Below are 25487 nucleotides of genomic sequence, written 5' to 3' on the forward strand. Positions count from 1 at the left end.
ATGGTTTTTTTAATCTATTGATCGTTCTTGTTGTTTGTGAATAATTTTAAAATTATTTTTTATCCCAACTTTCCTTTTTCTTCTTTCTACATTTATATTTGTATATTTAATGTATTGAATCTGTATATTTGTGTATATCTGCGCTGGCCTATGGCCTTGCAATAAAGTATCTGAGTTTTTTTTTTGAGTATTGCCTACACTGACTGGCAGCGGCTGTCCAGGGTTTCTCTCCCAGCCCTTTCTGGAGATGCCATTGGGGTTCGAACCTGAGACATTCTGCATGAAAGGCAGATGCTCTCCCACTGAGCTACAGGCCTTCCCCAGCCTCTCAACCTACTTTGCTGGATTGTTGTACAGCTCAGAATGGGATCTCTGCCCTGAGCTCATTGGAGGAAGAGTGGGATCCAAAAGTAGTAAATATTGTGAAAGGGTGGTGGTGGTTCAACTATTTGCTTCAATCTTCATAGTTTGTTGCTTGAGATCTATCTATAGGGCTCATCCAGATGACTGTATAATGTGTGACATGATCCCTTTGTGTATTCATTATTTTTTGGTTGTCCATATGCGCTTTTGCACATTTTTGTGCGGTTAAATCCTCTTTGGCATTACCGTGAAAAATGCGATTTGCTTTTTTAAACTGGTAATAATCCGCTGCAACATTAGGGGCTTGGATGCAATACCGCAGTTTATAGAGATATAGGCGGTCCATGGGTGGACCTTGGGCGTGTCCCAGTACCCCTTCCGTCATTACCATCCAATAATGGATTTTCACTTGTGCGCATGTGTGCGAATGTGCTTGGAAAAGCCCGGGAAACTGAACCAATCAAAGCCATGTACTTCCCAGATGTGGAAATGCGCATTTGCGCATTTGCGCACAAGCAGGTACTGCAGTGCACTGGGGAAGTTTTGGGATAGGAAGCGCTGCGATGTAGCAAGCGGACTAGGTACCACCACCACCACCAGCCCCCAAGAATTGAGGGATCCAGCAGCCGCGTGGGGTTCCTTAGCTAGGAAAGGCTTTTGGGGGCTGGGTGGGAGGGGGTGCGAGGGGGGGAGGTGGAGATCTCCCTCCCCCAAGCCCTGGCTTGTTAACAGTGTTGTCAGAAGGGGGGGGAAATGTAGCCACTGCCACCTCCTGCTGCACTGAGCTTGCTACATCGTGGCGCTTCCTATCCCAAACCTTCCCCAGTGCAGCTGCTGTGAAGTAGCCTCCTCCACCACCACCCCACAGGAGCGGAGGAAGCTTGGCGTGGCTCAGGCGCTGCTGGGGCTCCTGCTGTTCCTGGGTTCCAGGGTGGCACAGGACCCTGTCCAGGCGCCCGTTGGGCTCCGGCTGCCCTCAACTGCACAAGGCAGAAATGTAATAGCTGTAAGCAGAGCTGTAAAAGAGCCAAAAACTCGGTGAACTCCATTACAGCCACTACTACCAAATCAACAGGAACTTCAAACTTTTGCGCTCTTACGTTCAGACGTTTTTTGCTACAACATCTCGGGCACCAACAACCATAGAGACTGGTGGTCTACCTTCCTAGACATGACATGCAGTTTTGGAGAAATAGGTAGAATTGCCAGCCGTGTGTATCTCCAGAATGTTTACTATGCATAAAGGCAAAAACACATACATTCGTTTTTGCGTGATATTGCAAATACAAGCAAAAATATATATACAGCAAATTGGCATATAAGCACCTGGAGACACCCCCCCCCCCCCGCCGGCCCTGCTCCAGAGTGGCGAGCGGCAAGGGATTCCATTACAGCCACAGGAAATTCAAACTTTGCGCTCTTATTGTGCTTTGTTGCAAAGGGGGAGAGGAGCATACGTCATATTTTGTGGACCAATTGGCTGATAGGGGGGAGTGTTATGGGCGGAGCTGGGGAAAAGCAAGAAGTACGGGTCCTCCCGCTGCGGGTGCGGGTGCAAAAAAAGCATTTTTTTTAATCGAGAAAGAGCGAACAAACAGGCAAAGTGAGGACTGTCAGATGACAAACCGGATATGGAAAACATGGATTATCCCACTCCGTTTGGATGAGCCCTATATACGCGTGTGTATCCAAAGAGCGTGCCTTTTTCTAATCTTCATAGGAGAGTTCCCCAGCTTCGCCACAGAGATCTCTTTCTTTAAATGGTCTCAGGAATGAACTTGTGTGGAAGGGTGGGGGGGCAGCTTGTGCATTCCTTCCCTCCTCCTCCTCCTCCTCCCCCCCCAGCCAAAAAACGAGAAAAACAACTGCATTTGTTAAGTCTGAAGTTCCCATCCTCTCGACAAAAGCTCTCAGATATTTTAACCGTGGACTTGGCTGGGCTGACAGCTTTGATTGTTAACCATGCCGCAGCGCCAAGGGTTCCAACCAATCTTTGCAATCTGCAAAGAATAATGCTCATTAGCACGATCTTTGGGTAGTGCATATCAGGAAGTGGTACAGGCAAAAGGATAGGGTGGGATGTATTCCTTCCCCCCCCCCACACTTTCTGGACAATGTTTTTTCCTCACACTGAAATTCACTGAAGAAGGAGGAGAGAAAAAGAGAGTAGAGGGTGCGTGTGAAGGGATTGGGAATGAGAAAGGACATCAACACATTAAAAAAAGGGAATAAACAAATAATAATCCTGGGGACACAGAACAGATGTCTGGACATCCTTTTTTATGGTGATTTGTGCTTGTGACGGTATTGGGGCGGTTATACGTTATTGTGATTCCGCTTTCAATACCATTTGTATCTGCAAAAGTTTTGGGGCGGACAGACTGCTTTGTGTCCAATTGGTGGATGGCCCCTCACTTCCTGCTGAAATCCTAAAACATTTAAAAACACAAATCTTCTGGTTTATTTGTGTGCTTTTTAATCCTGCTTTTGTTGCATTATACCTACTAGGTATGAGATCCGTTGCTGTACCTGCATTAAAAAGACAATAATAAATGCATTTCATTCTCACATTTATGGCCACTGAGGAACTTTTGGTCTCAAGCAACCCTCTCCTCTTACCCTTCCAATCAGAAAACAAGCCCCATTCCTCTCCTCTATTGACCTGGAAATAGTTAACATGTCCCATGAGGTCATAGGTCAAAATGCTGCCTTTTTCCAGGTCATCACACACTCCCGGAGTGTGACAGCCAATTAACCACCTGGCTTCCCCCATTGCCTACCCAGCCCTCACTGTAAGGGCTCAGATCTGCTTCACCTGTAGCATCACCGTTCTGTCCACAGGGCATGTGAGAGCAAGATGCAAGGGTATCTTTCGCTAAAAATCTTCCTCAGTTTTCTACAAGGTAGGAACCTCCCTGTGAGGTCCTGGAGGGGCCCTGCCAGTTGGTGCGGACAATACTGAGCTAGATGGAACCAGGGTCCAGCTCAGTGATAAGGCACCCTTCTATGTTTCACTTAAGGGCAGGATGTTTGAGAGCCAGTGTGGTGTAATGGTTAAGGTGTTGGACTACGACAGGGTTCGAATCCCCACATAGCCATGAAGCTCACTGGGTGACCCTGGGCCAGTCACTGCCTCTCAGCCTCATGAAAACCTTATTCACAGGGTCGCCATAAGTCGGAATCGACTTGAAGGCAGTACACACACACAGAGGATGTTAGCTTCGTATTAGAGCACCTGCTGTGCATGCAGAAGGTTCTAGGTCTAATCACCAACAGCATCTCTAGGTAGAGTTGGCAATGCCCGCTGCCCCAAAACCTGGAGAGCCACTGCCAATAAGTGAAGGGGCTAGATGGAATGGTCTGACTCAGGATAAACTAAGGCAGTCTCCTGTGTTCATCTTGCTCTGCTATTTGCAAAATTATACGTCGCATGATGTTTAATTTGGCCATTTGCCTGCCTAAGTATGCATAATTTAATAATTGGATATTGTTTCCCTGTATATGTCTCTAGTTTCCTCGCCATCCTCTCTTTTTCCTGGGTCAAACTTTAGACTGTAAGGTCCTCAGGGCAGAGACTGGACCTCCTATACTCTACAAAGCACTATGAACAATTACAGTGCTTGAATGAATGAATGAATGAATGAATGGCGTTGTTTTTGGGATTAGAAGATTATCAAAACAAAGAGAACTCATGTTTTGCCAAGCTCTAGTATCATAAAAGAGCACCTTCCCCAGTGTCAACCATCTCAGTTCCTACGTTCAATCAGCAGGTGAGGCCTTGTTGGTGCCACTACTGCTGAGGGCTGCCTGGTTGGCACTGGCCCCTGACAGCGCCTTTTCAGTGGTAGTTCTCAGTTTGTGGAAAGCCCTCCCTGGTGAGGGATAATCAATAATTTACCTCATTATTGACTTTCAGGAGGAATTTAAAAAGACATTTCTATTTACCTAGGATGAAACATTCCTGTTTGATGGTTGAAAGACACTGTTCCTGGTAGGGATGGAATGGAAAGATCTGTAAAGTTTGGTTCTCTCAGTTTCTCATTTTCCAGTTTTAAATTCAGTAGTTGTTAAATTTATTAATCGCCCTTCACCAATAGGTTCCAGAGCAGGTCATAACAATATAAAATGCATTATTAAAGCAGTTTATAGCAAATTGTATTCACAACTAAGAAGGTCCTCAGATATATTCACTAATAGGCAAAAACCCCTTGCAGTTTAAGAATGTCTCTATAGCCAACAGATATTTCTATCAAACTTTAAAAAGCAGGGAAATTGGGCAGCTATAATGAATGGACCAGGGGAGCAGGAGACCTGACCTCCTCTCTGAGATATTGTACTGCCCTACAAATTTGTAAAAATGTAAACACAAGTTGGGTTGGTCTTTCACAGTCCAATGTACTTCCCGTGTAGCTTAGAAGAATTTGGTAACACGTGCCTCTGAGCATATGGTGAGTGGTGGCAATAGGATTACAGGTACTCTGTGAACATGGCTGATTTTTAATTGATTTCAACAAATTATGAGACCACAGACAGAAGAAAGTCCAACAGGGGCCTGGATTTCTTTCTCTCATGTTTTACACTTTGAACTCTAGATTCTCTCTGAGTGTTTTGTGTATCACCATGAAAACTTAGAGGGTTGTTAAGCAAACGTTTCTGAGTTCAGGACTATAAGTTTCATACGTTTTTATTTTGAAATGAGGTTATGGGAAGCAGCAAAATGGCATGGGGGATATTTTCAATTTAACATGGTGGAATGTGAAAAAATCCATGCTGGCTATAGTATACAGCCATTCTCGTGGCTTGTTTAATATATCTCAAGAGCACCTTGGCAGCAATTTTAGTGCAAATTTCTCCTACTAAACATGTTTTTATAGGCAGTTGTTAACTAATGTATACGTCTTTGCAGCAATTTCCCTAATATAGCGCCTTTTTGTATTTTATTTTCACAAATATATTCATGTTGGCACACTTTCCTCTAAAGTATGCATTTTTGTAAACATTATTTGGTTGGAGAACTGCATCGCTAAATTCAGAGGAGTGTAAATTTCGCAGAACAGCTGCATTTCACTTCGCATATTGTTCCAGAAAGTGCCAATTTTATATATGCAAAACAAATTGAATCCCCCCCGCCCCCATCTCTAGTTCCTGGCAGCCTTGAGATTGCAGGTGGAGAGAATGTTTTTAAACTGCTTTTGGAGTGTTTGAAACTGTTTGGGGGATTTTTTTTTTTTAATCGTCGATGTGTTTGCCTTCCTCAGCTACTTTGAGAGGCAGAGTGGGATTATAAATTGACTAAATAAATCATAGAGGAAGCGGGAAAACTTTCCAACCAGCTGGGAATCCCTTTGCGACATGACAGGGGCCAAGGCACCGAAAAATGTTGGGGAAAAGAAGGGCTTTAGAGAGGGGCAAGGTGGAGAGCCCTCCGTCTCCAAGGTGGTTTGTGAAAGAGTCCCCTCGGCTTCCATATGGGACAATGCCGGTTTGTATGCTGATACACCGGTGGACATCTGGAACAACAGGAAGTGGCAACAAGGGTCGCCGCGGCAACGGTGTCTCCATCTGTTTGGTCCCCCACCGGGAGAGCTCGGGGAGTCAGGAGGACATGCAGGGCCCCAGCCCATTGAGAGGAGCAGGACTGAAGAGTCTGATTGATGGGCCGGCTTCAGGATGGAGGGGATATGATAAATCAAGGGGTCCATGCCTCCCCTCCCCTGCTGGAAAAATGACAATACTGCTTAGCTCGGGGGGGCTGACGCTTTGATGCTTCTGTGGGTCCCCATAAGTTCAGTCACGGAGCTGATGTATCTCTCGAGGCTGTGAAAAAGTTGTCCATAGAAGCTATTTCCTCCCACACATTCCACCCTCCCCACACTCAGCTCTCGGTGGGATATTGTCAGTAAACTAGGCCTGCGTGGAGGAAGGAACATTCCCAGGTGGAGGTGAATTATACCTCCTAACACACAGTGTTTCTCAAACCTGCTTAGCTTACAATAAATTAGTCAAAGCCATCCTCCACTCCACATCCTGCATTTAAAGCAGTATCATACCACTTTAAACCATCATGGCTTCCCCCAAAGATTTCTGGGACGTGTCGTATGTTAAGGGCGCTGAGAGTTATTTGGAGACCCCTCTTATTCTTGTATATTTTCACAAGATACTGAACAAATGACCCACAATGAATGAAATCATAGGCATGTAGCCTAAGAGTGCAATCCTATGGAGTTTTACACTGTAGTCTCAGTGTGATCAATGGATATGCCTAAGCTTAAGAGTGACCCATCCTCTGGAGAGATCCTGCCTAAGTAGCTGTTCTGGTCATGCCTCAGCTGTAAGGAGGACTTACCCAAATCAGTGAACTTATCCATTCACATCTGATGGAGAGATGCCAGCAAATTTTCCTCTCTTGCCTCACTGTAGACAAAAACAGAAGTACTTCACACATGGAGAATTGATTTAACTGAATTCACTGCCACAAGATGTGGTGATAATTGCTGGCAGGATCTGCATGCAGCTCCTCCGTGTGCTGAAATCTCTGAATTGCATCTGGTTAGCCACAGGATGCCGGACTTAGATGGGCCTTTGGCCTGATCGAGCAGCCAGGCTCTTCTGCTGTTAAATGGGTAACTAATCTGACTGGATATAAGGCACCTTCCTGTGCAAGGCAAAAATGGTGAAATGGGTATAGGCACAAGAGATGTACTTCTCTGTGAATTTGTAGAGGCTTTCAATGAATGGACTCCCCCTGCCCACTTCCTCACTGCTGAAAAATGGAAATGGACTGTCTTCAAGTTGATCCCAATTTATGGCGACTCTACAAATAGGGTGTTCATGGTAAGCGATATTCAGAGGGGGTTTACCATTGCCTCCCTCTGAGGCTAGTCCTCCCCAGCTGGCTAGGGCCTGCTCAGTTTGCTACAGCTGCACAAGCCAGCCCCTTCCTTGTCCGCAACTGCCAGCTGGGGGGCAACTGGGCTCCTTGGGACTATGCAGCTTGCCCACAGCTGCACAGGTGGCAGGGCACATAACCCCTGAGCCACTCACTGTGGGGGTGATCTTTAGCTGGCCCTTGACACCCAGGAGACACGAGAGGGGATTTGAACTCACAAAGCCTGGACTCCCAGCCAGCCACTGTGCTGGGCAAATGTGTCAATTTTGGTTTCTAACAATTTCTCATTCTTAAGGTCAGGCCAGTGGCTCATCTAGTCCAACATCCTGTTCTCACAGTAGACAACCAGATGCCTCTGCTGGGAAGCCCACAAGCAGGACCTGAGAGCAAGACCACTCTCTGCTCCCACAGTTTCCAGCAACTGGCATTCAGAAGCATACTGCCTCCGACAGGGGAGGTAGAACTTAGCTGTCCGGGTTAGTAGCCTTTGATAGCCTCTTCCTCCATGAATTTGTCTATCTGTCTTTTAAAACCATCCATTTTTCACTCTCCAGTTGAATTCACTTTTCACTTCAGCTTGCACTTTTAAAAAAAGTCCTGATGAAAATTGATCAGCATTTTAGTCAAGTTTCTCCTAATATACATGTTTATGTGCAATTTTAACAAACCAATTTTGAAAGCAGTTTCCCATAACACAATGTATTTTCATATATTTTCCCTAACGTGCATTTTTATACACACTTTATCTTAGCATGCATGCATTTTTGTACACCTGACTTGGCTAGAGAATTGTATTGCAAAATTCAAAGAAGCGCGAATTTTGAAGGATGGCCGTGGTTCAGTTCGCATATTGTTTTGGAAAGTGTGAATTAGGTAGGTTTGCTTTTAAATGCAAACTGAATCAAATTTCTCCCCCAGCACATGGGCATCATCCTCAGGCAGCACACTGTGACCCTTGCTGTCTGCAAAATGTATAGCTAAGGGCTAAAAGGATCATGGGTGTTGGAGCATCTTTTCTAAAGGCAAAAGCATTTGGGGGCTTGTTGTTGTTAAGACAATAGTTGGCAAAGGGGTCTTAAAACATATTAGAGGGTAGTTAATCCCTGTTGAACATTCTTCAGGCCCCACTCTGAAGCTGGGATACACTCAGGAGTTTCCCTTTCTCTTCCCCCATGCTCCCAATAATGTTTTGTGTTATATGCTACTGCCCTCTGTTGTCAGGAAGGGGGCAAGAGCAAAACAGTTCTGGTTGTGTGATGGAGGAGACTGATTTTCCAAGGAGAAACCCAGAGGAGGCTGGTCTGTTAGGGCTAGGGATGGGTGAGAATTTTGATTCGGTTCACACCTCAAGCAGAATTTATCAAATTTGCACTTTCCGAAACGATATGAGAAGTGAAACACAGCCATCCTTCGAAATTCGCATTTATTAGAATTTTGGGATGCAGTTCGCTAACTAAACAACACTTACAAAAATGCATATATTAGGGGAAAGTGTGCATAAAAATGAATATATGAGTGAAAAAAGGCATGAAATGATGAGACATGGCTTGCAAAAATGTGTACCTTTGCCTACAAAAATGTGTTTATTTGGAGACATTTGCACTAAAATGGTGAATTTTCATGAGGATTTAAAAAAAAATCGCTGATCGCTGTAGAAATGTAGAGAACTGAATTTAACATTGGAAAAATGAGAAATGGAGAGAACCGAAACAGGCAGATCTTTCCATCCCTAATTAGGGCACATGGGGCACTGCCCCACCAACTTCAGTCTGCCCTAAGCCATGCTCAACCTGCCTGCCTCCTTACTTACAACTAGTCAGGCGCCTGGCCCTGCCTGTCACCTTCCTCAGTCTCAGTGTTGCCCTTGCAGAACTTGGCAGGCAAGAGGATGGGGGCAACACTGAAATTAGGTGGCTGCACCTGCCAATGGCTCTTGTCTGCACCTACTGTTTGGGCCTCCCGCCTCCTGCCCCACCAGTCCCAGTGGGCACCAGCCGTCTCCTCTAGCAACATCTGGAGGGCCACATGCTCTCCATCTCTGATGCAACATTTAAATGGTCATTATTTTTATGTGGCTTATGATGACTAGATTTGGTTTATTGTTGAGAACAGCACTGAGCCTCCTTAAATAAAAGTAAAGGCAAGTGATGGTCTAGTTCAGGGATGGGGAACATCTGTAGCCCTCCAGATGTAGCCCTCCAGATGTTGTTGGACTCCCAGCTCCTTTCAGCCTCAGCCAGCAAGGCAAATGGTCAGGAATGATAGGGGTTGTAGTGCAGCAACAGACTGCCACAGGCATCCCTCTCTCTCTCTCTCTCTCTCGGCTGTCAAGGAAAGGCTGGACAGCCATCTGTTGGGAATGCTGTAGCTCTGGATTTCTTGTAGTGAGTAGGAGGTGAGACTAGATGACCTATGGGATCCCTCCAACTCTATGGCTTTAAGAAAATTGCTGTATGTTGCAATGTGCTGCCCTAGGTTGCTCCCTAGTGGCATCTGGCAATAAGACTTTCCCTTTCCCGTATGCTGAAGCATTTGTAGGTAATTAATAGCTCACCTCTACTGTAAACATGCCTGGGGGGATTTTTTTTCATTGATTGCAGAGGGAAAGTGAGACCAAGATGGGCTGATTTACAAGGGCAGAGCTTTCCTTATTATATGTATATAAATTCAGAGATGTGTGCAATTCTTTTTTTTTTTTTAATCTGCTGAGCCTATTTGGAGGAATATTTTCTGGACTGCTGAGCCAAACCCTCAGTACATAAACTGTAGAATTTGCTCCTGCGGGAGACAATGATGGCCACTAACTTGGGATGGCTTTAAAAGAGTGTTAAATCTGGAGGATAAGGCCATCGGTGGCTACTAGCCATGATGGCTGTGCTCTTCCCCCACAGACGAAGGCAGTCTGCTTCAGAATGCCGGTTGCTGGGAATTGCAGGTGGGAGACACACTGTTGTGCTGAGGTCCTGCTTGCAGGCCTCCCGTTGGGGCATCTGGTTGGCCACTGTGCGAACAGGATGCCAGACTAGATCCAACAGCAGGCTCTTCTTACGCTGTCCTAGTACTGTACAGTGAATAAGTTCTTGATTTCCCTGGCAATGCTGAAATAAAATTTATAAAGCATAGCAACAAAAGCACTTTTTTGTTTTCAATACCCAGCATTAGTATGCACTTATTCAGAGCTCACCTTTGTGGTGGTTACCTCACTCTGTTATCACATTGTTTCCCAGGCTTTTCTTATAGGTGACATATTCTTCCCCCACCCCAGACTTAAAAATTAAAGGGATGCTTCTTTTTTACACCCCCCAAACCTTCAGATGTTTCAGTTGTGGAAGTGTAAGAATGCCCTATCCATGTAGCAGCTTGCCTCCTGTATTTTTTTTTTTTTGCTTCATTGTTGGAAGGAGGCAAGCCCAGAGCAGTGATTCACACAGAGACGCAACAGGCATCCTCCTGTGATTGGGAACAACTCAGCTGCATCTCTGCATTGGATCAGCCAGTTGCAGAAATTAATAGAATTAAGTGAGCCCAGCAAAGGTTGATTAGAAAATCAGATAGGAGCAGTTACTCATGGAGAGACACAGCAAGCAGCCTCCTTTGTTGTGTATGCCACTCTGCCAAGGGGATGTTGATTGTCCCAGTCACACCTGATGCATAAATGGGGGCACAATTACATGCCCTTGGAAGAGGCTGGTTGGATGGAGGCAAGGCCAGAGCGATCACTCATACAGACACACAGCAGGCAGCCTCCTCTGTGGATGAGTAATGTAGGTATGCCTCTGTATTGTAGGTGACCTGATGTAGTGATGGGGCATTGTAGCCAGTGGAGGCTGGTCCATTAGGAGAAATGGGGCACTGCCCCATCAGTCTCAAGTCTGCTCTCAGTCACACACCCCTGCCACCAGCCTGCCTTCTTACTTACATCCAGTCTAGGGGGTGGCACTCCCTATGAGCTTCCTCTTCCTTACTCTCAGTGTTGCCCTTGTAGAACTCAACAGGGAGGAGGATGGGGTTAAAACTGGAATGAGTTGGCTCTGCCTGCCATTGCGCTGGCGCCATCTACTGTTGGGCTCTCTGCCTTCTGCCCTATCAGTCCCAGCGGACGTAGCACAGAAGGTGCTCCAACCTTTTCCTCATTTTGGTTGCTCTTTTCTGCATCATCCCCACCACCATCACCACACATTTAAAGCACATGATTTCCCCCAAAGAATCCTGGGAACTGTAGTTTATTAAGGGTACGAGGATTTGTAGCTCTGTGAGGGGGTAAACTACAGTTCCCAGGATTCTTTGGGAGGGGAAGGGATGCGCTTCCAAATGTGCTTTAAAGGTATGGTGTGCGTACACAACCCTGAACTGTACACAATACTCTAAGGCTGCATTCAGACATGGGGCTTATTGCATTAGTTTTCCTGGTTATGATGTTTGTGCTTCTCTCCTCCTTCATAACGTTCCTTTTACACTGCAGTACCTGTGGTTTTACAGACCTGTGGCTTTTTGATCGATATACTGCCATGTTGCCCTACATTTTATTCACACCAGCGGCCATGGTGTGATACAACTACGAACGTCATTGGGCATGTCGCTATTCCCCCACAATTTCTGAGCAGGTGTGCTTCTATTCCCCCATGATTCACCATGCTGTATGCCAAAATACTCCCCAAATTTTTGTTACATGAGTGGTGAAGGCATAATCCATTAAAACTGGAGGAAGCTTACAACACGAAACTCCCGCGATATTCCGGGTTTCCAGGGTTGCAAACACATTTTTTTCTGGAAGCAATCCACACAGACTTGAGCGCCTAACATCTGCTAAATTCCACTAGATTTCCAGAAGTGGATTTATGTTGTGTAAAATATCACATAAAATGCCAAAATTAACAGGTTGGGAAAAGATCACATAAAATGCTAAAATTTAAAAGTAAAACGTCAGGAAGATGGAACAAAGCGCCATCTGAATACAGTCTAAATGTGTCTCCCTGAAGATTTAAATAATGACTTTATGGATACTTACGGTTTTATTTTCAGTCGCTTTCCAAGTGATTCTTAATAAGGAATTTGCCTCTTCGGTGAATGCTGCTACACAGAAGTTGGGGTGCAATGAAGCACCCCAACAGCCGGATGGCAGTTTCAATTACTGGAGTGCTCCATCTGCAGAAAATATCCTCCGGTCAATATCTTTGCCAAGATAATTAATATTAAAGCACCCGCTTCCTGGAATTATGATGAGCAGGGATTTGGTTCCTCATCGCTAAAGGTTCCTTTGCAATTCATTTCGCCAACATCTTAATGCACCAAAGAGTTCTCAGCCAGCCATTCACTTTAGCAATATTAATTCTTTCTCGTGTCAGCTTTGCTTAGATTGTGATTTTAATTCCTACATCGTCTTTATACCATCTCTCTCTGGCTTCCCCAGTCCACCTTATTTTTAACTTTCTCTCTCTCTCCCCCGCACCCCCCGTTTCTGGCTTGATTTCCTTCCAGCAAAAAATGGCCTGTGCAACTAATTCTGAATTTAAAGGCTACATCAACATAATGTATAATGAATGGTTCATGTGTAGATGGCTGTCACACTTTGTTCATGCAGTTTATGCAGAGAGAGGGTAAGCACCAACTGACAACCAGGAGGCCTGTTTCCTCTTACTTTACATTGGTCTTTAACCTAAGAGTCTTAGCATCACAGAGTTGGACTGAGAGTTTCTTGGAAGTCATCTAGTCTGACCCCACTACTTGATGCAGAAAATCCAGAGGTAAAACAACCCCAGCCTCTGCTTTTGAAGACCTCCAGCAACCTAAAGCCCACCATTCCTCTGAGGCATGGTTGAGGAACTAGCTCCAAACCAAGGGCCGCATTCTGTTCTGGGCAACCTTCTGAGAGCCACATGCTCAGTGGTGGGCGGGACCAGAGGAAAAAGCCTGGGGAGAGGGGGAGTGGCCTGAGGAGAGGGGGAGTGGCCTGAGGAGAGGGGGAGTGGCCTGAGGAGAGCGGGAGTGGCCTGAGGAGAGAGAGTGTGGCCTGGGGGAGAGGGGGAGTGGCTTGGGGAGCATCCCAAGGGCCAGACAGAGACCTGGATGGTTGTGTCTGGCCCGTGGGCTTGAGTTTCCCTACCCCTGACCTGCACCAACTGGCAGCAGCTCTTGAGAAGTTAGAAGGCGGGATTCCCTTCCAGCCCTACTTGGAGGTGCCTGAGATTGAACTCGGGACTTCCTGCATGCAACACAGACACTGCTATTGAGCTACGGCCCTTCCCACTTTCCCAAAAGGGCGAGCGGGCGGTGGAGGCATAGATCTGACCCGCAGGCCAGAACTGACTAGGAAGTTGCCCTGCACAGGCCCTGCTGGGCTCAGCCCTTTATCTCTCTTGGGCCTTGCACAGGGGGATTTTTGCTCTCTCTGGGTCAAGTCTGCCTATCTCCCAAAGTGCCTCCAGCAAGCAACCCCCTGAGGCAATGAGGTGGCTGCCTTACCCCAGGTCAGACCATCGACCTCAGTAATCATCTACACAGACTGGCATTGGCTCTCCAGAGCTACACAGACGGGGCGGGGAGTCTCTCGCAGTCCTACCTAGAGACACCAGGGATTGAACCTAACTGAGACCCTCTGCATGCCAAGCAGACACTGCCACTGAGCTACGGAACACTGGAAGTTGCCTTATCCTGTGCCAGAACAAGCCAAGAAGTACGTCCCAACAAACTGGAATTTAGAAAAACAAAGAATCGGGAACCAAAAAACCTCAAAGCTGCCTATGATAAGGATGTGGATGCTTCATAAAGATTTTTACAAAATATATCTACACATCTATCATAGCTGATTGAGCAAGAGTAAATATAACCAATATGTACAAAAACAGCTTCTGAAACAATGTATTAGATTTTTACTGTTTATATATTTGCTTTTTGTTATATTAGGTTTGAGTTGGAGAGCATCTTCTATATATATATATACTGTATATTGGTATGGCATTCAGGAAATCTCCAGATCTTAGTTCTGTAGTTTTAAAGAGTGAGTTTATATAAGGAATATAAATATTTTTTATTTAGACTATCACATTTCCAGTATTTAAATAATATATCTTTTATCTTTGCAGGAGTTGTACTATGAATTGTATTGTTACACTTCTGCTGAATTGTATAGTTGTTGTTTGTACATTTATAGACCACTGAAGACGACTTTGTCAAAACGCGTTTGGTCACGTTTTGACATTGTATTGCAGAAGTTGTCTTTAAATTGGTCATATGTCTTGATGTTCTATTTCAGAAGCTGTTTATGTACATATTTGTTATATTTACTCTTGCTCAATCAGCTATGATGGATGTGTAGATGTATTTTGTAAATTTTTTTTATAAAGCATCCACATCCTTATCATAGGCAGCTTTGAGTTCCTTATACTGAGCCAGGCCATTGGTCCACCGATCGCAATATGGCCTACACTGACTGGCAGCAGCTCCCCAGCGGTTCAAGCACGGAGACTTGCCCAGCCCTGCCTGGAGATGCCGGGGACTGAACCTGCGACCGTCCGCATGCAAAGCAGAGGCTCTTCCCCTGAGCTACAGCCCTTCCCCTATGGGACGCGATCTTACACAGAGGCAGACCCTTGGTCCTTGATGCAGCCCAGCATTGTCTCATCTGACTACCAGGCAGTTTCCTGAGGTTTCCGGCGAGGGTTGCTCCCAGAGCCTTGCCAGTTTTTCAGCTGGAGGTGGTACAGAGTGCACCTGGGTCCTTCTGCATGCAAAGCTGGTGCTCTGCTGGCCAGCCCTTTCCTGAAGACATAGAAACACAGGGAGCTGCCTTCAATTACTGAGTCAGACCATCAGGCCACGTTTTTCCCCCTGTACTGACTAGTAACAGCTTTCCAGGGTTTCAGCCTGCCTGGAGATGGCAGGGACTGAACCTGGGATGTTCTGCATGCCAAGCAGATGTTCTCCCCCTGAGCGGTAGCCCTTTCCTAACCATCTCCTCTCGCCTTGCTGCGGGGCCGTCTCTGGCAACTGGAAGAGGAACATCTCATCCAAGAAGGTGCTCAATGCTCGGCTAGGGCAGGGGAAGTCTCCATTTATCGCAGGTGCTGGGAGCGCAGCCAACGAGCTGAAAGCATTACTCTGAGAGCGGCGGGCAGCGGGAGCCAAAGCTCCCCATGCTGTATATCTCCCTTCAGTCCTGTCAAGAGCAAATGCATTTTTTACTTCTCTTTTTGGCACCTGGCTCCTCAGCGCCTTTCCATTAAATTAATTAATTTCCCCTTCTTTGTTGCACAGAGCACTCTCAGACCTTCTCTGTGGAGTTTCATTTGCAAAATTGTTTTAATTTTAAAAATGTACGTGGAGGCAGGGGAGGGAGATGGAACAGGGTTGCCAACCCGCCCATATGTCTGGGATCCAACTGGTATAATGCTTTAAGACAGTGCTGATTCTAGGGGGGGTTTTGGGGGGGGCAAGTTGCTGTCACTGTGCATGTGCACCCCTCCCTGAACTCAGCCACCACCTCCTCCCTACCATTACTGCAGCTTCCCATTTGCTTGCCTTCCTTTCTGGGGGATGGCTTTAAAAGGGGATTGGATACATTTGTGGAGATGAGGCTAGCCATGGCTACTAGCCACAATGGCTATGTTCTCCTTCCACTGTCGGAGACAGCATGCTTCTGAATACCAGTCGCTGGAAAGTGCACAAGGGGAGAGTTGCTGTTGCGCTCAGGTCCTGCTTGCAGACTTCTGCTTGGGATAGCTGGATGGCCACTGTGAGAACAGGATGCTGGACTAGATGGGCCACTGGCTTGATCCAGCAGCCAGGCTCTTGGGTTCTGACTGTGGCAACGCACACCATCTCTCCGAAGTAGAGCTGACAACAGGCAGATATTACTGCTCTGCAACATTGGAAGCTCCCTTATGCAGAGTCAGAGCAACTGGCCCATCAAGCTCAGTACTGCCTGCCCTGTCGGAGGATCTCCAGGGTTTTAGACAAGGAGTCTCTCTTAGCTTTACCTGGAGATGCCAGGATTGAACCTGAGACCTTCTGGGGACAAAGATCAGAATAATCGTTGGCATTTTAGCGATCCAAGAGAGAGTGGCCGTTGCTCCTTTGTCTCAGGGAACAGACATCAGGCGTAGCAGGACGGTTCAGCAACTGAGCTACTAACCACGACGGCCCCATTCAAATCTTGCTTCTGCCATGAACTCACTAGGTGGCTTGAGGATAGCCAGTCTCAACCATATCTGCAATATGGGGATAACACTGACCTACCTTATAGGGTTGTTGTGAATAGGACAGCAAGATATGGGCTTTAAATACTCCGAGAGCAGTGCACTCTGTACACGCGATGTATCTTTATTCTCAATTGTCCTAATGACTGTTTCTTGCTGCAGTACTATGTGCCAGTCGGAAGATGGCACTATACTTTTAGCCAGAAGCCACTTCTTCTGTAGATGCCCCAATTCGCTGAGGTTTCCTTTGGCAGAGATGAAGCATTTGTGTGTGTTTGGGAATCTGTTTTCTTGCAGTGCAGACACAGGATCAGATAATGTGTAGTCTCTGCTGCCTTATTGCTTAGCTGCCTGAAACAACAGGAGGGTTTCATTTCACAGAGGAACTTTTCATTACTTTCCGCAACCTTTCTGGGCCTGTGGGCACATATGCAAACCAGAGAAATTATTGGGCGCACTGCAACGCACCGCGACGGTGCACAGACCACAACCATGGGCATATTCACACCCACACATCTTTCAAGCCTCATTTCAGCAGGGAGAGGGGCGGAGGGTGGGACCCTGTGGGGATAAGGGAAAGCCACACAGGTGGATGCTGCATTTATGACCCATGGATTCTAAGATCACTGTCAATCGGGAATGAGTGCAGGAAATGCCAGGATAGTTTAGAGCCTTGCTTAAAAAGTCACGCCATGGAAAAGTGGCATTTTCACTTGTTCCTATCAAGGGCTATCAATGGCTACTAGCCATGATGGCTGTGCTCTGCCACCCTAGTCAGAGGCAGCATGCTTCTGAAAACCAGTTGCCGGAAGCCTCAGGAGGGGAGAGTGTTCTTGCACTCGGGTCCTGCTTGCGGGCTTCCCCCAGGCACCTGGTTGGCCACTGTGAGAACAGGATGCTGGACTAGATGGGCCACTGGCCTGATCCTGCAGGCTCTTCTTATGTTCTTATGTTCTTATGTTCCGTGCGCATGCGCACTTATTTATTTGTATTTTAAAGGTTTATATGCTGCTTAACCATTGACTTTTCTAAGCAGTGTGCAGGAAAATGAGCCATACTAAAATGAAGCAGTAAAACAGTAAAGTGCTCATAAAGCCAAACACTTCCTTAAAATGCCTGCTAGAACGAGAAAGGCTTAGTCATGCGCCTGAAGTCCAACAAGGAGGGTGCCAGTACATGTGCACTTCTATGCAAATACATAAATAAATAAATGAGAAATCCCACATGTACCAAAAAAAATCCGTAGGATGCTAGGGGCTGATGGAGAACACGGCTGCGCTGGCTGGGGGCCGATGGGAGTTGTAGTCCAAAACATATGGGGAGCACCAGGATGGGGAAGGCCTCTCTTAGCTACAACACTAGGCTGGCTTAATAGGAGTTGGTCATACATAACTGCTTAACATGGAGGTGTTTACTGTTTTAAGAAATCCAATTACCAAAACAAAACAGAAAAGGAGAAAAGTATTAAACAACAAAGCACCCTGCCTGATGAGGTCCCGAAAGTGGATCCAGAAGGAGGCACAGAAGAGTGTCTGTTCCCTTTGTCCTCTGCATGGCCTGCTTATTCATTCTGCTCCTTCTAAGTACTGGCTCCGACAGACAGCCCTGTCACACTTTATCATCCCCAGAAATAACAGCCTACAAGGGCTGTTTGTGTCTTCCTTGCATACAGTTTGTTCTCCTTCCCTACAAAACCTTGGGCTGTATCCAGCCCTAGTCCTCCTCAAAGGAGACCCATCCACATTAATAGCCACGGCTACCTTCGTTTCCTGATTTTCAGCGGGGTCTGCTGCTCTGAGTAAAACAGTTGGATTCAGCCCTTTGTTGTCATCTGATTGAGGAGTTTGCTGTTCCTGTTAAGGAATCTCAAACATGCAGCCCCAAATCTGTGGCCCTTTCCTGCTCGGTGGGTGGTGGAATGACTCTATTGCCGAGGGAGGGCAGTTGCTGTTTTCTGGTACCTGTCCCAAGGTTGGCATCGCTGGGCACCTACCAATGCCCACATCCCCACCCTGGGCTCCTGATGATGATAATAACAATAATAATAATAATAATCCCAGAAGCATTGGAGGCTGGTCCACTAGGGCCCTTCCCTTAAGCTATAGGAACATAAGAACATATAGGAACATAGTTCCCAGGCTATGGTCTGAAGGCACATGAGGCAGCAGCTCCCAAAGGTTTACATAGGGTTTTACATAGCTGAAGCTAAGCAGGGTCAGCTCTGGTCAGTGTCCGGATGGAAGACTGCTTGGGAGCCATATGTAAGCCACTGTGGGTTTCTATCATGAAAAGAAAGGTGGGGTATAAATGAAATAAATAAATAAATAACAAGCTGTCTTATACTGAGTGAGACCACGAGTCCATTTAACGCAGTACTGTTCATGGTGGCCCTTGCTGAGTAAGACAATGGCGGGGTCTATTTCTGCCTCAGTTCCCTCAGAGTTTGACTTACGATACCCAAACCTACAGGCCAAATCCGTTTACTGGATCACAGCTTCACCATGGTTGGATAAACTCCACATAGCTGCACACTCCCAAAACAAGGCTTCCCTTTTCTCATCATCCATTCAAGATGGGGACAATTATGTTCTCCTAACATATCTTTTAACAGAAAGAACAGCTTTCTGTCTGTTGCGGAAGCCCCACAAGGTTTCAGTACCCTCACTGGTGAGTCCAAAGTATCATCTGCATGAATAGAAATTTATTTATTTATTATTCGATTTATATCCTGCCCTTCCTCCCAGCAGGAGCCGAGGGGAGCAATATATGTTAATGTATGTTAAAATGCATCATTTTAAAAATGTACATGTGCACAAAAGTAAAAATATCTGTCGACGATTGTGCCATAAAATAAAAGTATTCAACATTTGAATACAAAAAGATCTATAGATTATTGTGCCATCATAAAATCAAAATGTTTTAACATTTCAGATCCCTCACCGGTGAGTCCGAAGTAGCATGCTCATAAATTGAAATGTAGTAAATGCATAATTTAAAAGTGAAAATATCTACAGATGATTGTGCCATAAAATAAAAGTATTCAGCATTTCAATACCCTCACCAGGGAGTCTGAAGTATCAGGTGTATAAATAGAAATATATGTTAACATGCATCATTTTAAAAATGTACAAAAGTGAAAATATCTATAGACAATCATGCCATCATAAAATCCAAGTATTCAGCAGGCGTCTGCACTGCTGGTATTCCAATATGTACATATTCAACATCCATCTGGTAAACATTTGTCAGTAAATATTTGCTCTTATGCTAACTAGGAGCTCCAATAATGGACTTTAATCCTACCCCGCAGCATTTCCTCCACATGTCCAGTTCTGGAGCCAAAACACATGTTTGTGTCAGTAGTACAAGCACGGGTAGACAGGAAATTGCCACTATCACTGGTTGTGAAGCCCCCATTTCCCTTAACTGTGGTCATCTCCAGATTATTACTATTCTGGGGGATGGTTCAAGTTCATATCAGAAAGTTAAATTTTTGCAATTAGAGGATTAAAGGGCTCTGTTGCCCTGGGGCAATAATCCACTGAAAAAAACAACAGATTTTTTTTCGGTTAGGAAAGTGACAGGGAAAAGCATTAAAAAGTATGGGATGAACAACTGGTTAAAAAAATGGAAATGGACTGCCTTCAAGTCGATTCTGACTTATGGTGACCCTACGAATAGGGTTTTCATTGTAAACGGTATTCAGAGGAGGTTTACCATTGCCTTCCTCTGAGGCTGAGAGGCAGTGACTGGCCCAAGGTCACCCAGTGAGCTCTGTGGCTGTGTGGGGATTCAAACAGTCCAACACTCTAACCACTACACCACACTGGCTCTCTCGCACTGGTTAAAGGGAAGATGTATAACCACCGCACAAACAGATCAGGATGAACGCTCATTGTCGTGTAACTCAAGGACAGAAGAGCCTGCTGGATCAAGCCAATGGCCCTTGTAATCCAGCATCCTGTTCTCACAGTGGCCAAGCAGGCACTCCAAAGGGAAGCCAGCAAACAGGACCAAAACGCAAGAGCATCCTCTCCACTTGCAATTCCCGGCAGCTGGTATTCAGAAGCATACTGCTTCTGACAGTGGACGCAGAGCACAGCCATCATAGCTAGTAGCCATTGGTAACCTCATCATCCATGGATTTGTTTAATCCTCGTTTAAAGCTATCCAGATTGGTGACTGTCACTGCCTCTTGTGGCAGGGAATTCCATAGTTTCACTATGTGCTGTGTGAAGAAGTCCTTTCTTTTTCTGCCCTGAATCTTCCAACTTTCAGCTTCATTGAATGTCCATGACTTCTACCATTATGTGAGAGGGAGAAAACCTTTTCTCTACTAACTTTCTCCACGCTATGCATAATTTTATATACTTCTATCACGCCTCCTCTTACTCACTTTTTCTCTAAAAAGCCCCGAGTGCTGCAACCTCCCCTCACAGGGGAGTCACTCCGTCCCCTTGGTTGCCCTTTTCAGAACCTTTTCCATCTCTACAATATCCTTTTTGAGGAGAGGTGACCAGAACTGTACACAGTACTCCAAGTGTGGTTGCACCATAGATTTGTACAAAGGCATCCTGTTATTCCCTGCACAGAAATCAGAACAAATGCTCAGTAAAGACCAGATATTGTCTAACCTTCCCACAGACTTTATGCAAGCAAATCAGGATGAATGCTCAATAGACAACTCACTTAGAGAAGTCCTAGGTGCCTGGGGAATTCCCACCCACCACAACCTCTCCCAAAGACAGGAACTCTCCTGCTTCTTCTCCATCAAGATCTTCAAGTTCTCAAAGGGCCGAGTTCAGGGATGAAGCCCCCTTCCCTTGCCCAGTGCGAAACAGAAGCAGGTGCCACCATATTAATCCCCCACAATGCCCTGGAGCAATATTACATGGAGGATTGTGGGTAATTCAAATGGCGGGCAAGTCGCAATCCAGCAGCCTGGTATGTGTGTGGCAGGGTGCAAGAGCCGTCTCAGCTAGGGATGGAAAGGTCTGTCAGTGTTGGTTCTCTTGGTTGCTCATTTTTCCAGCCTGAAATTCAGTTCTCCACATTCCTGCAGCAACTTGCAAAAGATTTTTTTTAAGTCCTCATGAAAATTCTTCAGCATTTTAGTGCAGATTTCTCCTAATAGAGCATTTTTGTATGCACTTTTAACTAATCTACAAATTTTTGCAAGCGATGTGTCCTAATATAATGCATTTTCGCATGTTATTCTCACTAATATATTCATTTTATGCGCACTTTCCCCTAATATATGCATTTTTGTACACTTTGGTTGGTTGAGAACTGCATTACAAACTTTGGATAAATGTGAGTTTTGAAAGATGGCCGTGTTTCGATCCTCATATTGTTTCAGAAACTGCAAATTCGATGGATGGATTGCCTTCAAGTTGATTCCGACTTATGGGCGACCCTACGAATAGGGTTTTCCTGGTAAGCGGTATTCAGAGGGGGTTTACCATTGCCTCCCTCTGAGGCTGAGAGGCAGTGACTGGCCCAAGGCCACCCAGTGAGCTTCATGGCTGTGTGGGGATTCAAACCCTGGTCTCCCAGGTCCTAGTCCAGCACCTTAGCAACTACGCCACACTGGTTCGGCTTTAAATGCCAAATAAAACTCGTTCCCATCCCTACTTTCAGCAGTGTCCCTCACCCATCACAGGAACATAGGAAGCTGCCTTATACTGACTCATCATTGGTCCATATAGATTCTAGCCCAACATTGTCTATACTACTTGGCAGAGGCTTTCCAGGAACTCAGACAAGGGGACACCCCCAGCCTTTTCTAGAGATGCCTGGGACTGACCCTGAGACCTTCTACATGCCAAGGTGATGCGCTAACCACTGAGACACAGCCCTTCCCTTGGCCAAGGATGCTAGGGGCTGGCATCGACCTTGCACTGTTGCCTGGTATCTCCCCCTCCCCAAATTTATGTTTGCTGCATGCTTTGCAATAATTGTAGGAGGTCCATAAATAATGTTCTCTCTCTCTCGATGAAGGTAATATAGAAAGTGAGCAGCAGACGATCCAAGTTCAGGGTGGCGATGAGGAATGCACCCCCCATACTGTTAGGATAATGTGCTGAGGAGTGCAGGTCTTCTAAGAGCTGGCTATGAAGTCAAGAGGAGGAGGAGATCAATAACTGGACAGCGATGAAGGGCCTGGAACAGGCAGATTCAGACAAGATGTCTGTGCTTCTTCTGAAGCAACCAAAATTGCAATAGATTAGAGCAGGAGTGGGGAACGCTTTGTCAGTCCAAGGGGTCACATTCCTTTCTGGGGGCCATGTGCCAGTGGTGGGTGGGGCCAGAGGCAAAAGTAGGCGGGACAACGAATGTCAAATTGACCTTGGTAGAGTAGGCTACTTTCTGTACACACTCAGGGCTTGTCCGTGCTGGAATTGAAGCTGAAGCTGCTTGCCTTGCTTTCGTTCATACGTTCTTTTTTGTGGAGTACGCATGATGCCGCCGTCATCCAAGTGACACCCCGCACTGCCCCCCCACCTGCTAATTTTGTATTTTCCCAACCTCTGGATAATCCAAGAAGTGAAGAAAGTCCAATATAAAATTGCATGTTACCTCTCTGTGGACACACTGAAGCGCGTTGCGTGGGTGGATTTTGGTTTTTTCCCCCCACAGGTGGCAAACTTTCCCTAGGTGCTGTCAGTGGGCACTAGAGGAGGTGCCTTCCCAGTTGGGCAGGGCCGGCCCAACCATGAGGTAAAGGGAGGTGACCATCTCAGGCAGCAGGTGCCAGGGGGCAGCCGTGGCAACCCCCTGGCTGTTCCTCCTAAGCCTTCCTGGCCAACGCCTTCATTTGGTCGTCAGGCTCCAGCAGATGCCCTCAGAGGTGAAGGACCCAGAGCAGACATAGGCAGTGGTGGTCAGTGCCCATTGGGACTGTCGGGGCGGAAAGCAGAGAGCCCAAAACTGTAGGCGGAGCCACAGCCAATGCCAGGCGCAGCCAATTCATTCTAGCTTTGTCCCCATCCTCCTCCTCGCTGCTGAGTTCTTCAAGGAGAGACACTGAGACTGAAGAGGAGGAAGCTGACGGCCAGGCCACCTCCTGGATTGGTAAGTAGGAAGGCATGTAGGCAAAGTTGGTGGGGCACTGCTCCATTTTCCCTAATGGGACAGCCTCCACCAGTAGTGTAGTGGCAAATCCAGAAGTGCAGGGTCCCTTCAAGATAGTTATGCCAGGCCCTCCTCATACCCATGCCCCCTCGCTTGCTTGCTTGCCCTACTTCATCATCTCTACCCTCCTCAGTCCTTCCCCCCGTGTGCCTTCTCCCATAACAACAGATGCCCCTAAGAGCCAATCAGCATGATAGGGGCATGTGTTAGCTACTGAGAAGAGTCTCCTCAGTGGCTCACTCAACTCCTTTCACTCTGATTGGCTCCAGTCAGCAGGAAAGGACAAGGAAGCATCTTAGAAATGTTCTTCTCAGTGGCTAACACACTCCCCTTTGACTCGTAGGACACTAGAGACATAGGGACCCTGCTGGGACCCTGTTCCCAAAAAAGTAACTATCCCCCTGGCCTCCGCTGATCACAGGAGATATAAGCCTTTCACCAAAATACTCCCCAATGAGGGCAGAGTTGCAAATCCAGCACAGTGCAAACAAACGCAGGTCCTTCACCTGGAGGGTGTCTGATTTGTCCTCTGATGACTCTGTGCCTGGTTGGGACTAGGCATGGCATTCAAGGAAAGAGTGCTTTGTGCCACCCGACCACACTCCACATAATTTTATACACCTCGATCACGTCCCCCTACCCCTTGACTCGCCTTCCTCCCTAAACTAAAAAAGCCCCCAAATGTTGTCACCTTTCCTCCCAGAGAAGTTCCTCCAGCCCTTTCATCAGGCTGGGTCACCCTGTTCTGAAACCTTTCCAGCTCTTTTTGAGGTGAGGCGTCTAGAAAAGGGGAAAAAAAGAAAATAAGTTGGCAACCTCACCCGTTGGCTCCTATTTATGGATAGGGTCTAATCTCTTCCTTCTGTGCAGGACGTGAAAGGAAATTGATATATGTATATATTTGAGAAGAAAGAAAAATCTTTTAAGAGCTGGGAGTTTTGAGTGCTTCTCTCTCTCCCCCCCCCCCCAGCTAATGGCAATGGTTACATTAAGTATTTGGCTAAACTTCAAGAATTTTTTTTCTCTTTTAATTATCTTCTCCTTGACAGTTTGCACCCATTAATCCTGTTTTTATGGATTTAAGGGAACTGCAGAATTGCAGGTTGGAAATCCCTCTATTCCCCCCCTCTCCTCCACACACCCCCAACCATGGAGGGCAGAAAGAGGGTGCCGGGAAGAGTGGGGGGGGGAGAGGAAGGGAGAGGGACCTCTCTGCACATTCCAGACCCTGCACCTTTGTAAACAGCCGGTCCTCTGCCCTGTGACGGAGGGCATCCAGGAGATACGGCTCTGGTTTTCAATGGTTTGGGACCCTGTGCCAAAAGGAAAGAAAAGAAAACCATGCTTTGAATCTTAATATAATCTCTTTCAACAGGAAACCGCTTTCCCAGAACCCTTAATGCTTTCTCAGTTCAAGCAGAGGATCCAAATACAGTTAGATTCCCCACCCTTTACCTCCGCCTTTGCAGTGTCTGCCAACTCGCCTTCTTCAAATATACAGCAAGGCAGCTTAACCAATGTGTGTCTCCGATGTGGAGAGGATTCACATGTGAGACTCCCCACCAGTATAGGGGATGGTGGAGATGGAGAGGCGTGGCTTATATTTAGGTGAACTACCTTGGTGGTTCTGCATGCACAGCATTCATTTAAAGTGCATGACGTCCCCCCCAAGAATCCTGGGAACTGTAGTTTGTTAAGGGTGCTGGGCATTGTAGTTCTGTGAGGAGTAAACTACAGTACCCAAGATTCTTTGGAGAAGCTATTGTTTTAAATGTGCTTTAAGTGTATGAAGTCCTCATAAATCTGATTATAATAGGAAGTGGGATCTGCAATAAAATGTTGCAGCGACAGAGTGCTCCTCCAGTCCTTGCCATTTTCCATGCCACTCCATCCCATAGAGAGCATTC

General features: G+C 46.4%; 1 protein-coding gene and 1 long non-coding RNA gene across 2 annotated transcripts in view; one reads left to right on the forward strand and one right to left on the reverse strand.

Annotated features, from left to right (window-relative positions):
• Positions 1–1744: 1744 nt before the first annotated feature.
• LOC133372926 (uncharacterized) lies at positions 1745–25121 on the reverse strand. Its single transcript, XR_009759580.1, has 7 exons — positions 25036–25121; positions 16487–16797; positions 14828–15010; positions 12261–12397; positions 6710–6777; positions 4309–4351; positions 1745–2892 (listed from the first exon to the last, which is right to left on the reverse strand). It is a non-coding gene; the product is annotated as an uncharacterized LOC133372926 (long non-coding RNA).
• AGRN (agrin) overlaps positions 23187–25487 on the forward strand; it is a 263655-nt gene continuing 261354 nt past the window's right edge. The window contains exon 1 of the mRNA XM_061602122.1: positions 23187–23520. The gene's annotated coding sequence lies outside the window, so the exon portion shown is untranslated. The remainder of the gene's footprint in view (positions 23521–25487) is intronic.

Source organism: Rhineura floridana, chromosome 18, assembly GCF_030035675.1.
Source record: "Rhineura floridana isolate rRhiFlo1 chromosome 18, rRhiFlo1.hap2, whole genome shotgun sequence".
Classification (NCBI taxonomy): Eukaryota; Metazoa; Chordata; class Lepidosauria; order Squamata; family Rhineuridae; genus Rhineura; species Rhineura floridana.